Source organism: Aedes aegypti, chromosome 2 (assembly GCF_002204515.2).
Source record: "Aedes aegypti strain LVP_AGWG chromosome 2, AaegL5.0 Primary Assembly, whole genome shotgun sequence".
Classification (NCBI taxonomy): domain Eukaryota; kingdom Metazoa; phylum Arthropoda; class Insecta; order Diptera; family Culicidae; genus Aedes; species Aedes aegypti.
In genome coordinates this window covers 92,159,753-92,177,267 of record NC_035108.1, presented here as the reverse complement: position 1 = coordinate 92,177,267, position 17,515 = coordinate 92,159,753, and the positions used below count along the sequence as shown (strand labels likewise).

Below are 17,515 nucleotides of genomic sequence, written 5' to 3'. Positions count from 1 at the left end.
ACCGTTTCAGCATAGAGTCAACTCTCCCCTACTCGATATTCCGTATCCTGAGTTAGAGAACCATAGCAAAAATTGGTTTTCATGACTAACTCTTTGGTCCCTTGGATCGCAGTTGCACTTGTTTTGTGTTCTATAACTTGATGATCCCTTCTACAATATAAAATTTGCGTTTCAAAATACCCCACCCTTCCGTTTGAAAACCTCTATTTTACTACGAATGCCACTGTTTTCGTTGTTATAGCCACCGAGGAACAACTTTCCGTAAAGGGAAATTCTACCCGAAAGCGTACTTCTCCAATTGAACTCGAATCGCGTTAGCATAGAGACGATTACCTTGAAGGCAATAGAAGCTCTGAGCCACCAATCGATTCGTTCGCGTACATCGGTCCATCAAGTTGTTCATTAATTAAATTTCCTCGCATCAGCTGCTTCTACTGCAAGCCATCATCTCGGCATTGCCTGACTGCTACTGCATGCGGTGCAATTTTGTCGGCAAGTATTTATCGATTTTCTTTGTCCCAAACTGTGTGCACAAGTTTGCAATGCTACAGTCTGGTCTACGGCGAAATTTTCATTATCCAGCATCCTCTCTATGGCTACGTCTAGGAACATGTCACAATTTGGCTTGCACTAAGTGGAACAGCAGACAAATTGATTATTTTGTTGCTATTTTCGGATGCAAGAATGATCCGAAGCATGAACACATTCCAATTTTTGGCTAGGAAGATGTACACAATATCACATGGACATTTGAGAGACAACATCAGGATTTGGCAAAATGTAGACCTAATTGGCAGATTTCTGTATTTTGTGTCAGCTCGATTAACCCTCTCTCCATGAACAATGATTCACGAGTTGTTTTGTTGTATTTTCTGTGATATCAATCTGCTGGGAGGAAAAATCTTAAGGCAGTCACTAGGGAAATCACCTTAATCGAATTTACGATGTAAGTCTGTCAAACAGGTGTCCCAGTGCATACGACACTGTCCCAATATTTCGGATTCACTCAACTAAAATTTGATTGACGAACCCTTGTCTCAATTTTAACTGCTAAACGATCATTGTAATCTTCAATTGGCATGATAATTCACCTTTCTTCCGCTGTTTCGATGTGAATCTGCTCCTCCGGCAGCTCCGCCGGGATTGTCACCGTTGTGTCGCTTAGGTCGATCGATTCCATTGCCACCATTTGGGCCATTTTGATTGGTTTTTAGTGTGTAGCTGTTTTTGTTGTTGTGGTGCGTTGAAACCGAAACGGAATTTGAAGTCAAACTTAAAATTTTTTTCGAGATTGTCTAATCGACGGTCATCGGTTTAGGCGTTGGATTATAACTCACAAGAATACTATGGTTTCGTCTGGATTTAGGAGTATTCTCCTGAATAGGACACTAAATTTTCACAAACTGTTATTGAAACTTTCACTTGCTGGAATGGTTGTTGATTCAAACAATGTAACTTGAAGTTGTGATGTGTGTAGAGTGCTGCTGCTGAATGCCTTTTCAATATTATATAGTGTGAGGATTTGAATAGTTCAGATGGTAAATCCATTAAATAATGGAAGTTTGCGTGATTTATTTTTTTACCATAAGAAATGTTCGGGAAAACTGACAATTAAGTTCTTTGGAGGTATCCATATTCTACGTTGTGAGCCAGAACTAAAAACTTTGAAATGTTCCGTGACCTGCAACTATTATTAAATCGCGTTTCATATTAGGTTAATTGATGATAAAAAAAATTCCGTTTGTATAACTTAGTCAAAAGAGCACATTTTTTTTAAGTATAACATCATTTTTGTTACGCCTCAATATCTTAATTTATTTCCATCATGTTCCAGTAATACTCATTTCCCATTGACACTCACTATTATAGGAACACCCCACTATTACCCCCCATATTATTTTAACAAGGGCCATGTTAGAAAAATCCACATAAAAATATAAATTTCCTATAACACGGTTAAAACCGCACTACCACTTTTTTATATATATCTTTATTAGTATCATTTCAAACATTATATTCATTATTTCTTATATCTAGGTGTTCTGTGCTATTAGACAACACTATGATCCTAATTTGGTAACACAAATCTAAAATTTTATTAACATTTTGTTAACAACATATTACATTTCATTTGCCGTAGCAGTTCAGAATTTTCACAGGTGAGTTGATTTCACCTGTTTATAAGAGAAAAAAAAAGTTTTTAATATACTTAACCTAAACATATATCGCATTAATCGTGGCAATAGAAGATTGTAACGATTTTTGCCTGAAATTATTGATTATTTTATTTGACATTTGTTCCAATGTTTCAACATTGGATATTCTATGTAACTCATTGGTACTATACCAGGGAGGAAGCCTCAGAATCATTTTCAAAATTTTATTTTGAATTCTCTGCAGAACTTTCTTCCTGGTATTACAACAGCTAGTCCATATTGGTACAGCATACAACATGGCTGGCCTGAAAATTTGTTTGAATATCAAAAGCTTGTTCTTAAGACAAAGTTTTGATTTTCTATTAATAAGGGGAAAGAGACATTTTACATATTTGTTAAATTTGGCTTGAATGCCCTCAATGTGATTTTTCAAAGTTAAATTCTTATCTAGCATGAGCCCTAGATACTTAACTTCATCTGACCAATTTATTGGAACCCCTCTCATCGTGACAACATGTCTACTTGAAGGTTTCAAATAAAGAGCTTTTGGTTTATGTGGGAATATAATTAGTTGAGTTTTGGAATCATTAGGAGAAATCTTCCATTTTTGCAAGTATGAAGAAAAAATATCCAAACTTTTTTGCAATCGACTACAGTTGACACGCAGACTTCGTCCTTTGGCGGAGAGGCCTGTGTCATCCGCAAACAAGGATTTTTGACATCCCTGAGTTAACTCAGGTAAGTCAGATGTGAAAAACATGTAGGGCTATCAGGGTATTGAATTGAGAAATATCTTGAAGAGAACTCATCAAATAAAATTCTGCCGTTGGAATTACTTTGAGAATTATTCCATGACCGATGTTTGGCATTAAAGTCACCAATGACAAAAAATTTTGACTTATTGCGAGTCAATTCTCGCAAGTCAGTTTGGAGCAAATTAACTTGCTGTCCAGAGCATTGAAAAAGCGAATAAGCAGCTATGAAAGTATATTAGTTAAGATCGAACCCTTACCGATCCTCAACAATCATCCATACACCAATCGCTTTATTGGTGTATCATCATTTTCATCATTCCCGGCAACAACAACAACAACGACGACGTCCACCACACCGACGACGATAGCCCAGCTAGTAGAACGGAAACAGTAGTCTAGCATCAGCATTTCATCACCCGACAACATAGGTAGCATTTACGTGAACAACCACCGAACGAGACCACTAAACGAAGCCACAGCCCTTTGGACCCGCGGCATCAGCAGTTCTTCCACAGCAACAGCATAAGCATTGCAATAGGTAGTGAGGTTTGATCGTAATTAATAATTGAATAAAGGTTCAGTTCGTTTTAGGCAGTAGATCGAATAAGTTCTTTTTTTAAAACTTAGTCTGGGTGACACCCTTCTTCACTGGCGCAGTCGGCAGTTCTAGCGTGGAGTAGTTAAAGTGTAGTGAAAAGTGTTCTTATCCGAAATCATCGGCGGCTTACCGAAGAGCAAAGGAGGAAACACCTAAACTACAGATTCTAGTGCACCGGCGGTTTACCGAGACACCAAAATCATCTTTAACGAAGCTTCACACCTGCTAGAAGACATCGAACCATCCGAGGGAACATCGGACAATCGAACCATCCGAGGGAATATCGGACAATCGAACCATCCGAGGGAATATCGGACAATCGAACCATCCGAGGGAATATCGGACAATTTAACCATCCGAGGGAACATCGGATAAAACCGTAAGTAGAATTAAGCTTTTTTATGTAAGTGATTATCAGAGTGATTAAGTGAATGATCAAAATAACAAAATATAAGAAAAAATATCTATTACAGTGACAGAAAAATAATTAATTTAGCTTTTTTTATATCCAAATTGAAAACAAAAATCCTAGAAAATATAAATTCTCTTCACCTGTATTTTTTTTTTTACCATTTTTTGAAAGGATTTTTTTTTTAATCAATTTTGACTTCAAGTGTGGAAAATGGCAAAGTTTGACGAGAACCGCGACTTGATCACTATCCAAGTCGGAGAGTTAGAGACCCAGATCAGAGAATTAATAGGCATAATGCAACAACGCGACTCTAGAATAGCAGAGTTGGAAGCGTTCGCTACGCACCAACAATCAATTGCAAAAGAAGCCGCTGTTGTGCAGCAACAAAGTTCAGTAGAAGGCGCCTTGCGAGCCCTTCAGACCCCACAAATTATTAGAATGTTGCCACCATTTGATGGTAACCCAATTAAATTACATTCATTCATAAGATCTATTGATGATCTTATGCCTGAAATTTCAAAGGTCAAGAACACTCCAGCTTACACTGTATGGCTTCTTGCCATCAGATCCAAAATTATAGGAGACGCTGACAATGTTCTAGAATTTTATGGCGCTAGCACAGACTGGGACGAAATTAAAAACAGTCTGATTACACACTACAGCGACAAAAGAGATGAAGTATCTCTCACAAAGGACCTGTTTAAAATTACACAAGCGGATAAGGAGATTGAAGATTTCTATAAGGAAATAACTTTTATGTTGTCTCTTATGGTAAATCAATTAAATTTAAACGAACACAACAGTGACGTAAGAGCCGCGAAAAATCTATTTTACCAGGAAATAGGCCTGAAAGTGTTTCTTGCAGGGCTCAATGAACCGGTAGGCACTGTCATCCGTGCTCAATGTCCCACATCGTTGAAAGACGCTTTAAGACGATGTATTGAAGAAAGAAACTTTTATTATCACAAACAAAAATCTTATACCCCACCTGTCCCTACTAGGAACAAATTTCAAAACAAATTTTCAAACCCATTTTCAAGATTTCAGCAAACTCCGGTAACACAAAATTCGTTTCCAAGTTACCCAATCCAAACTAATCCATTCCAACGCGTCGCACCAATCCAACGTCCACAACAACTACAGCACACCCCTCAACAGTTCTCTCCATTCCAACCTCAAGTACCATTTCAACGTACATTTTCTCCCAGTCAACCAAATTATTCTCAAAGACCACAACAACCTGGCCCATCCAATCCATTCAACCGAAATCCTAACCAATTTAGTAAACCTCCTTCCGGAACCTATCGTCCTCCAAAACCCACTCCAATGGAAATCGACCAGTCATTGAGAAGTTTAAAAGTAAATTATATGAATAGACCAAATTTTCATGAAGTAAATTGGACAGAACCAAACGATTACTACGGTCAATATAGTGAGCCATCTAACTGTTACCAATATGATGCAACTAATTATGAACAAGTTAATATCAATAATAGTTCCGAAGAACAACCCGTTACTGAACCAGAGGATGATACCTTAAATTTTCAGATGGAATTGCCCGAAACACCAGAAACATGAACAGTAATAATTTTCTACCCTATATAAAAATGAAAACTAAATTTGGCGAACTAAAGTTTTTAGTTGACACTGGTGCCAACAAGAACTACGTGGATCCTGACAAAATTAGCACATGTTTTCTGAAAAACTGTACACCTATAGGAGTCAAAAATATCAATGGGAAACACAACATTAACAAATGTGTTGAAATCGAAATGTTTAACCAACCACTAACCTTTTACGCTTTGAAATTCCATCCATACTTCGACGGACTGATTGGATACGAATCACTCAGAAATCTAAAAGCAGAAATTTTAACCTCATCTAATACTCTCAAACTTCCTACTACATCAGTTAACATGCTTCGAAAATACCCCGATTCATTTAGTCGCAATCTAAATGCATATGAAGAAATTCCATTACCTCTAAAAACGAATGTACCGAATGGCGACTTTTTCGTCGAACATCCACTTCCTCTAACAGACGAAGTAATGATTCTACCAGGACTCTACACAGCAAAAGACAACAAAGCTACAGTTCTTTTGAAAAATTGCTGTGAAGTTCCAGTGAAAATCAGCCCTAATCGACTCATTTTCTCCGAATTGAATAATTTTGAAGTAGTGCAAAAAGTTGAAAATTATGAACCTGGATACGTATTTGATAACACATCAATAGATCCTAGATTGAAAAATCAGCTTCGAATCGACCATTTAAACATAGAAGAGAAGCGAAAATTGATCAATTTGATTTCGAAATTTCCAAGTGTTTTCTATTTGGAAGGTGACAATCTAAGCTTTACGAACGTCATTAAACATAGAATAGAAACCAAAGACGATCTACCCGTTCATGCAAAAAGCTACAGGTACCCCTATTGTCATAAAGAGGAGGTACAAAAACAAGTTTCTAAGATGCTGTCTCAAGGCATCATACGTCCCAGCACGTCTCCTTGGTGCTCTCCAATTTGGATCGTACCAAAGAAATTAGATGCATCTGGACAACAGAAGTGGAGATTAGTAGTCGACTATAGAAAACTTAATGAAAAGACTATAGATGACAAATACCCACTACCCAACATAACCGAAATATTAGACAAACTAGGAAAATGCCAATATTTCACAACATTGGACCTAACATCTGGCTTTCACCAGATCGAAGTTCACCCAGATGATATCCAGAAAACAGCCTTTTCCGTAGAACATGGATTATACGAATACTTAAGAATGCCATTTGGACTGAAAAATGCTCCAGCAACTTTTCAGCGTGTCATGGATCACGTACTCCGTGATCTAATTGGAAAATGTTGTCTTGTTTATATGGATGACATTATTATTTTTTCTGTTTCTCTTCAGGAACATATCGAAAATTTGACAAAAATATTTATGGCATTGGAAAAAGTAAACCTCAAAATACAGCTAGATAAAAGTGAATTCCTTAAGAAAGAAGTGGCATTTCTAGGCCATATTGTGACAGATAATGGCGTTAAACCAAATCCAAGCAAAATCGAAGCAATTCAAAATTGGCCTATCCCCAAAAACCAGAAAGAACTAAGAGGCTTTCTAGGAATTTTAGGATATTATCGTAGATTCGTTCGCGATTTCGCCAGAATAACAAAACCTCTCACTGCTCAACTGAGGAAAGGCGAACACGTAGAGCACACAGATATTTTTTTAAAAACATTCGTTGCATGCAAAAAACTTTTAACTCAAAGCGATATCCTTCAATATCCAGATTTCGAAAAACCATTCGTGTTAACCACAGATGCTAGTAATTTTGCTCTAGGTGCCGTTCTATCCCAAGGTGCTATTGGACAAGACAGACCCGTAGCATATGCGTCTAGAACATTGACGAAAACCGAAGAAAGATATTCAGCAATAGAAAAAGAATTATTAGCGATCGTATGGGCAACTCAATACTTTAGACCCTACCTTTTTGGTAGAAAATTTACATTATACACGGATCACCAACCTTTAACATACGCACTAAACCTCAAAACACCCAATACAAAACTAGTTAAATGGCGTCTACAGTTATTAGAATATGATTTTGAAATAAAACACCGACCCGGTAAGCAAAACGTTGTCGCTGATGCTCTATCGAGGATAACACATGATATCAACGTGAACGAAGATGATTCCGACTCAGACGACTGTTCAGTGCATTCCGCTGATACAGATGACTCTGAATTCATCCAATGTACAGAAAAACCAATAAATTTTTTTCACAACCAAATTATTTTAAAAATTGACCCTAACGAATCTGAGACATACGAAGAAATTTTCCCTCGTGTGTACCGAAGAACTATTACGAAAATAACATTTGGTGTACCACTTTTAATTCGAATTTTGAAAGAATACATGGATCCCAGACGATCAAACTGCATTATGTGTCCTGAAAACGTGATACAATCCTTACAAATTGTATACAAAAACTATTTTAGTAGATGCAAAACTTTCAAACTCTGCATATCACAAAAAATTCTCATTGATCTACCAAACTTAGAAGATCAAAACTCAATTATCGAGGATACCCACGAAACAGCTCACAGAGGTATTCGTGAAAATCTGGAGGAGATAAAAAGGAGATTCTTTTTTCCTAATATGAAAAGGAAAGTTAGGAAGTACATCATCCTGTGTGATACTTGTAATAAAGCAAAATACGAGAGAAAACCTTACAAAATTAAATTTGGTGAAACCCCTATACCGAAACAACCCATTGAAATTATTCACATAGATATCTACATCGCTCAACCAAATTTGTTTTTATCTGTAGTAGACAAGTTCACAAGGTATGGAACATTAATCCCAATAAAATCAAGATCAATTGCGGATATACGAAAGGCGATAATAAAATACATAACACTGTACGGCACTCCAAGCTTGATTGTCTCGGATAACGAACCAGCAATTAAGTCCATCGAAATTCGAGGACTACTCTCAGATCTCAACATACAACAATATTTTACTCCTTCGAACCACAGTCAAACAAACGGAATAGTCGAAAGATTTCATTCGACAATAACCGAAATTTTTAACGCTAATAAACACAAATACGGTGAAGTGTCAAACAAAGAAAAATTTTTAATCGCATGTTCTTTATACAATAACAGCATCCATACAGCTACCAACATGAAACCACGTGAAATTTTATATGCAGCCAAAAATGGACAGGAGAGACCGATAGAAATGGAACGCCTTGTTGAACTTCGTGACAAGTTGTACGACGAAGTTCAAGTACAACTAACCAAGACACAAAACTCACAGAATCTGTACCACAACAGGAAGCGAGAGGATCCGCCAAAACTAAAACAAAACGAATTGGCATATAACCGCATCCAAGGAGTGAAGTCGAAAATTAAGGACCGCTACCAACAAGTGCGAGTACGATCTAACCGGAAACACACGTACAAAGATATCCTAAGTCGAAAATTGCATAAAGAAAAACTGCGACGAATCCGAAAGTAACACCACAGAATCTCTAATGTGTTTTTTCATTTGTTTTCTCTTTTTAGATGACGTTTATTTGGAATATCCTGATAACAACCACATTCCTTACTCAGCTATCCCAACCACAATCCATCCACGTCATTAATCTCAAACAAAACCCCGGTCTTTTAACCATAGAAACTGGCAACAGTTTTATAAAAATAGGCAATCACAGATTGTTTCATATCCTAGAACTGGATAATTACGAACCTATTTTTAGAAAATTGCTTGCTAATATCCAAGGAATACGGACATTCTCAAATTTTACTGATATGTTTGAAATCTTAGAATCGAAATATGGAACCGTTCACAGTTTATTCAATAATCTTCGGCCAAAGCAAAGAAATAAAAGAGGATTATTTAATTTTCTCGGAACTGGAATAAAAAGAATTACAGGAAATATGGACCATAACGACTATGAACAAATTTCGAAAAATATTTTTGAACTGCAGATCAAGAACAAAAGACTTATTAACGAAAACAACGAACAGCTTAAAATTAATCTACAACTCCAAAATAGAATCAATTCCATTATCAACCGTTTAAATCAACAACAGAGTGAAATAACTAAAAACATTATATCAGCTAGATTTGAAAACGAAACCAACAAAAACTTTAAATTATTTAGAGAAATTTTGAAAATCAATTACAACTTAGACAACCTTAAATCACATTTAGAAGACATTTTTGAATCAATTCAGTTAGCAAGAACTAACATTATTCCCAAACAAATACTTTCAATTGAAGAGTTAGGATTTGTTTCAGATATATTAGAAGAACAAAACATTAGGACGAACAGTTTAGATCAAATTTATGAATATTTAGAATTGTCAGCATTTTATAACCATTCAAAACTAATATTTGTTGTGTCAATTCCAAAAATAGAAAAAGCTATGTACACACATTTTTTCCTAGAACCTCTTCCAGTAGTAGATAAAATTTTAAAACTTCCTGCTAATGCTGCTTTGCAAAGCGACAACAGAACATATTTCATCAAGAAGGATTGCCTGCGAATCGAAAGGACAAGGCTGTGCAATCTAAGCAGCCTAGAGGACATAACCGGCGACCTATGCTACTCAAACCTACTAAGAGGACTATCAGGAAACTGTACTTTCGTAAAATGCTATCAATCAACGGAGATCAAAGCGATCATGGACAATTACCTTGTCGCTAAAAACATCAATAACACAGAAATCGAATCGAATTGTGGTCTTTCAAAACGAAACTTATCTGGAACGTATTTGATAGAGTTCCACAATTGCTCTGTCATAATAAATGGCACCAAGTTCTCAAATGTCGAAGCAAACAAATCAGAACCGACATTTGTTATGCCATTAGATGGTTTACATATCAATGAACAGACCCTGGAAATCCAGAATAATATAGAAGAAATTCACATCCATAATAGACATCGGATTGAAGCATTAACAAAGGAACACAAAATTCAGACATACACATCTCTAAGTATGTCGACCATATGTTTCCTTCTAAGTATCGTTGCAGGTCTTTCATGGATTTCGAGAAAACGCAGACAGATATCTCTTCATATTGGAGCATCCATGGAGTCTAAAAGCAAACCAGAAATTAAACCTGAGACCAGTACAATTCGGGACGAATCGTCTCCAAAAGGGGGAGTAGTTAAGATCGAACCCTTACCGATCCTCAACAATCATCCATACACCAATCGCTTTATTGGTGTATCATCATTTTCATCATTCCCGGCAACAACAACAACAACGACGACGTCCACCACACCGACGACGATAGCCCAGCTAGTAGAACGGAAACAGTAGTCTAGCATCAGCATTTCATCACCCGACAACATAGGTAGCATTTAAGTGAACAACCACCGAACGAGACCACTAAACGAAGCCACAGCCCTTTGGACCCGCGGCATCAGCAGTTCTTCCACAGCAACAGCATAAGCATTGCAATAGGTAGTGAGGTTTGATCGTAATTAATAATTGAATAAAGGTTCAGTTCGTTTTAGGCAGTAGATCGAATAAGTTCTTTTTTTAAAACTTAGTCTGGGTGACACCCTTCTTCACTTATTTACCAAACTGTGTTTCAACAGGAACACCTAAAGTTTCAAAAACTTTAGTTTCAAATGACGAAAACAGTTGATGTTTGTATAAAACATGAATGATGATTGCAACTCCCCCACATGCCCCATAAAGTCGATCGTTACGATAAACAAAAAAGTTAGGATCTCTTTTGAGTTTAGATCCAGGTTTCAAATACGTTTCGGTAATAACTGCTATATGCACGTTATAAACTGTAAGAAAACCGCACTACCACTATTATATGGACACACACTACCACTAGATCAACCACCCTATTTGTGTGTGTGTGTGTGTGTGTGTGTGTTTTTTTTACGACACTTTACACCGCTTGGTGCATGTGTTTGGAATATGAGTCATTGCTAAACAACCCAATTCTCAAAAAAGAAGAAGTTCTAAGATAGTATTCAGAAGTGCTCGAAAAAGTAAACTTCAGATTGACACTAGGTACTTAAAATACATTCTGAAGGAACATCTACTATCATTTCTGCAAGAACTTATTGAGAAATTACTTATTTCTAAACATCTGGCTATATTACTGGAAATCCGAAGCTTTGACTGTAGAATAAGGGTGGCGTATTTTACAAAAGTTCTCAATACCAAAAATTTGTGTTTTCTTCTGAAATCAAACCACATTGAAAGAGAAATCTCAAATTTTAGGCCAACAATTTAGATTTAGAGGTGGCGCAAGCGACTAAAAGGTGAATTTTCAAGTTGTCAAATATGACTTTCAGTGAAGTCCTAACTTTTAAAGTTTTTAAGAAAATTTGAAGCTCTTGGCATCATTGTTTTCAAAATGAAATATATGGAAGCTTGTCGAACATCGAATTTGTTAAAATCATAAAAAGTCTTAATTTAAAATAGTTGTCTACAAATTTTTACTCTTTTAAGGAAACAATTCATCTTTGTTTGACAATAACTTCATTAGCACTCATCCAATTATACATCTTTTTAAATGATTTCGACGCTAATTTAGTTGTTTTAACTGTGCATACAAGAAATTTAACTCGAAAAACTGAAAACCACTTAGTTATTCAACAAAAACTACCCAAAAATATGATCGTTAAATAAAAATATAATAAAATAATTCTTTGCATTGTTGCATTTTTTTCGTTTGAAATTATATATTCACTATACAATTGAAGTTTATGAAGCATAATAACTAGGAGTGGAGTAAACATTTTAAAAATTTCAAAGATATTTATGTCATGAAATTTTGTAGAAAAAAAACTTCTTAGACCATTTTAAAGGTTTCTACGTTTTACAGACAATTTTTTTTTAAATATTGGAATTTATTCGTTGAAAATAAATGTTTTTTATAAGTTTTTGTTAAATAACTAAGTTAAAACGATTTTTGAATTGAATCTGCTGTGTGCATAGATAAAAAAAACTCTAAATTTGCTTCCAAAGCTTGTAAAATTTTTGAGAATCGGTTCAGTATCATTGAGTTATGTTCAAACAAAGATGAATTTTCAAGTAAAAGGAGAAAATTTCTTGAGTAAACTGCTTGTAACTAGTTTAATTCTAGATCATTTTGATATTTCATAAATTTTTCATGAATTCAATTTCGAAAAGAATGATGAATGAGCTCTAAAATTGACTAGAAAATAACAAAGTTCTGAAAACTTCACTCACTAACTTAGGAAATCACCTCTATTACTTAATATTTTTGGTTCGAACTGTGAGTTTTTTTTTAATGTGATTTAAATTCAGAAGAGCACAAAAATTTTTGGTTTTGAGAACTTTCAAAAAATAAGTAGGATGCGAGGATAAAAGGCGTGACAACTTCAATTGTCGGCCACGACGTTAAGAAGCCTGGAAAGTATAATGATGATACGCCAAAGGACGGGGTTGGTCTTTGATTTACTTTGAATTAGTAACTATGGAAAGATATTTGGTTTTCTCGAAGGAGTTTTTGAAGCAAATACTTAAAGTCGAATACTTGATATACATTAAAATTATTGGCGAACATATATGATTTTCATCATTTAATTGCTTAAGGTCAACCTAATGTGCGACTTAATATCTAAATATCCAACATTGCTTACTGCCGGCTCAAAGGATGTTTCTGAAGATTTGAATGATTTTTGTGCCTAAACTTGAATACATAGAACAATTCATGCACTGGAACCTAGAACCCATAGAACAATTCATGCACTAATTTCTGGAGTAAATCAAGAAGAATTGGTGGATGAATATTTCGCTGAGTTTCTGAATAATTTATAGTGATATTTGTGGAGAAACTTTTAAAAAAGTGTCAAGGAGTTTTTGGGAGGAATTCGAAGGAAAATATTAGACTGGGCTTCTGAGGAAGTTTGTAATGAAATACTTTGAGGATTATCCTCTTATTATGATGAAATTCAGTGAATATATTCGAACGAATGTCAGTAGAATATATTGATCTGACAGAGAGCAGAAAGCTGGTTTTGATTGCAAGCTAATGAAAGTCATCGCGAACATGTCATTAACTGTCACTGAAAACCACACATTGGTTGGGGAAAGTGTAAAAATTTGGACAAACTAAAATTGGATATGATTGGAAATTTAGGTTGTTTTACTATACTCTTGCTTAGAAAATCGTTGAATAATTAAACATTATTGATTGGAGTCAAATTGCCATCGGATTTTTTTTTTTTAATTTTATGATCTTTTCCATGGCAAATGAGATGTGAACATGGTCTTTGCCCAATTTTTCAGAACCCTTGTGCAAAACCAAAACTTGAGAAGAGCAAATCAAAGAAGCCAAGAAAACAAGTCAGCTGTCAGTGAGCTGTCTCCTCTCTCACTTTCAGATATTGGCGACTAGTGGATCCGGCAATATATGTCCTGCCATCAAGTAGACTGTCCAAAAATACTATGGAAACTCCCATACTGAATGACAGATTAGTTTTCTACCGTTTTTTTAACTAACCCAAAGACTAATCCTCACTCAATCACGTTGGAACCAAGGATACTTGAAGGGACGTTCATCAATATGAGCAGTCAGTGAATGCGAGGTGAGGTCAGCTGAGAGGGAGGTGGAAGTAATAGCTGGCGAGTAACAAATCCTACACTCTTAAAAATAATGAAAATTACTGTGGGCGTTATTCTGGTTATGACTGAATGACACATGATATAAGTGATGGAACGACACAAAAACGTGGACTTGAAGATTTATTGAACAGAAAATGTAATTTTACATGTTCAAGGGCATGCAAACGATAGTAATGTGAACGATATTTCCAGAATCAGACACTAACGTACACTCTTAAAAATAATGGAAATTACTGTGTACGTATTTCAAAATATGACTGAATGACACATGATGTAAATGATAAAACGACACAAAAATGTGTCCTTGAAGATGTATTGTACAAAAAACGTAATTTTACACGTCAAAGGACACGAAAACGATGTCACTATGATCAGCATTTCCCGAATCAGACGCTGTGGTATTTTAAATATGACATAAATTCACGTCATACGCCTCGCTTCATTTATGTGCATCCAAAAGACGTAAAATCACATGATTTTTTCGGAGTGTGTATCTAAAATTTACGTCATTTGGCTCGCTTCTTTTATGTGCATCCCAAAAGACGTAAATCACATGATTTTTTGGTAGTGTGTACACACTCTGAAAAAATTATGTGATTTTACGTCTATTGGATGCACAAATTAAAGTAGCGAGCCGAATGACGTGAATTTATGTCACATTTCAAATACCATAGCGTCTGATTCGGGAAATACCGATCAAAGTGCCATCGTTTTCGTGTCCATTAACGTGTAAAATTACATTTTTTGTTCAACACATCTTCAAGAACACATTTTTGTATCGTTTTATCATTTACATCATGTGTTATTCAGTCATACTATGAATTACGTCCACAGTAATTTCCATTATTTTAAAAGTGTACCGGTGAAGTGAAATATGCTTCCGCACTTTTGAGTGAAATTCTCGTTCTTTTTGTGTTTGAAATAATTAAAGAAGCAATTTTGATTATGAAATCTTGAATATTAGCCTGTACTAATAATAAGTATTTGAAACAAATTAAAACATTCAGGCAAAAGGTATGAATGATTGCGAGACATAGCTTTTTCTAGCATCCTCTAACCTAAACAAATTTGCCAGTTGTCACCTGGTACTTCAACATGGCGTATGCAGTATTCTAACGGATTGAACTACCTCCCTTTAGATACCTTGGTCGGAACTCTTAAATAATGCAATAGAGAAAATATACGATAAATTGGTTGATTCGTTCTCAAGCTATTTCGTGTCATACAAACACCAATCCATTTTTATTTATGGAGAAGACTAGAGCATAAATTGGTAAACAATTTCGAAAGACGTTTTGGCGAAATTAGAAGAGTACCGTTTCGATTTATATTATGGACACTTATAGTCTTAGTGAAGTATAACTCATCAAAAAGCAACTAAATTAAATCATTATGTATGGTGCCCAAGCGTCATCTACCTTTGAAAATACATAACTATCGAATTGTGGGTAAAGATTTTGATTTCGCAACTTGAATTCTCTAAAATTAACATGAAAGTTCACCCATTTAAGGCTCAAGAATCCATCATTCAATCATCAAAAACGAAAAACCAGTTTTTTCGTTCAAATTGAAAGAAATTTTCATAAAAATCTATCATTGCAATCCAGGTACCGTAATTTCGGGTGAAATTGATCATTTTTCACGGTTTTTCTAGTCTGTTTTCTATAATGTTAACAATCCCAAACAACTTAATGCAGGAAAACAAGTACGAAGGTGAGCCTCATCGACTTATGTACCGAAATTTTCTAACAAATGTCATTTTAGTATTAACAAATACCTCTAAAATAAAAAATCAAAGGATCTCATTTCGGGGTGAAATTGATCACTTGTCAATGCCATTATTGTTAGTTTCCAAAACAACTCTATATGATAAATTTGAGCACTCTGAATCCGAATATGCTTGTAAAATTCTTAACAATGCAATATTTATATAAATAACGAATAGTTAAATTTCAAGAATTACGCTGAAAACGCCTAAATGTATGCAATTTCCTAAGGAATTCAATGATATCTAACAGAAATTCAATTATTTCAACCATATGAGCCAATTGGTACGAGTTTTGATGATGAAATCTGGTTTGGGGATATATCTCAAGCATCCTCACAAACTTTCAGGTTTATACCATGTTCAAATCCTTGCTTATACATAGAAGTTCATAGGTGTTTGTCAATACTGCACCGTGCATGATTTTGAAATTTTACGTTATTTTCATAGTAATAAACACTCTTTAACGCAAAAAACTTCACAACACACAATTCAACAATAGATACGACAAGCAACGTTCATTTACTGCAGCTAACATCAATATTTGTGCTCCATTACGAGTAAATAAAATCGTGTGATACGATGATCAATTTCACCCTTCTGATCAATTACACCCGATTTTACGGTAGCAAGTGTTATGTAATGATAGATTTTTTTTTAAACATTGCATAAATTTTGAACAAAAAACTGGTTTTAAAAATTTGTAAACCATGAAGGTTATTTTCCTCTTGACATATCTTATTTTGAACGCTTCGTCATTTTTTATGCATATTCCGGACACTTTGAATCAATTTCCGGGATGCTTATAGAAAAGTATAATTAAAAAAGTCAAACCATTAATAAAATTGACCATGGCGTTAACCAGACGTCTAAAAACGTCAGGCATATTAAATTTTGCATAGATATGAACATGCTTGCTAAAACGCATCCCCAAATGGAAAACTACTGAATGGCATGTTTCGAAACATTTCAGATGAAATATTTTCCATACAAAGTAGATTGTCCGGAATTTTACAGTGAACGGTATCTGAAAAAGGTAAAGCAAAAGCCCGGAACAAATTGACGAAAAAGCAAATATTTAATTTTCATCTCTTAGAAAAACTTTTGCCAGAAATTGTTAGCTGAAATTCAGTTGAAATTTACGAAAAATTATCAAGCAATTTATTGACAATTCTTGAGGTAATTTAATACTACTTGTGTCAGCGTCTTGGACAAATCTTATGAAGTTTTCAAAAAACTAAAGAAGGAATTCAAAGCTGTAGGAATTACCAGAATAATATTCTTAATTAAGCTCATCAACTATCTTGCCAGAAACATCGAGCATTATAAGAGGAATTTCGAAAGGAATTCACCAAGAGAATTCCACAAAATTCGCTATAATTTGATAGAAACCTAAACATCATAGCTCAAATCCATTAGAGATCAAGTTGGAATTCTGTCACAAATTACCCAATAAAATTTAATTTCGTCTATTGATTTCATAAGGGTCATTTCATAACGAGTGCTCACAAAGAGGTGCAAACGTGTTATCAATCACCACCGATTGCAACCAAATGTTCACTAACGTAAAACATGCAAAAAGCCAAATTTTCATGTCTATTGTGATTGAAATTTTGACAACAAAAAAAAAAAAACAATGATTTTGCGTACATTCTTCAATTTATATCTTCGAAACTATTAGACATATAGAAAAATGT

The 17,515-nt window shown here is 35.0% G+C and overlaps 1 protein-coding gene across 1 annotated transcript in view; it reads right to left on the bottom strand.

The window, feature by feature from the left end:
- The window catches only part of LOC5578974 (protein GDAP2 homolog), a gene marked incomplete in the record, with an annotated part of 352,509 nt that overhangs the window by 63,250 nt on the left and 271,744 nt on the right, over positions 1–17,515 (bottom strand).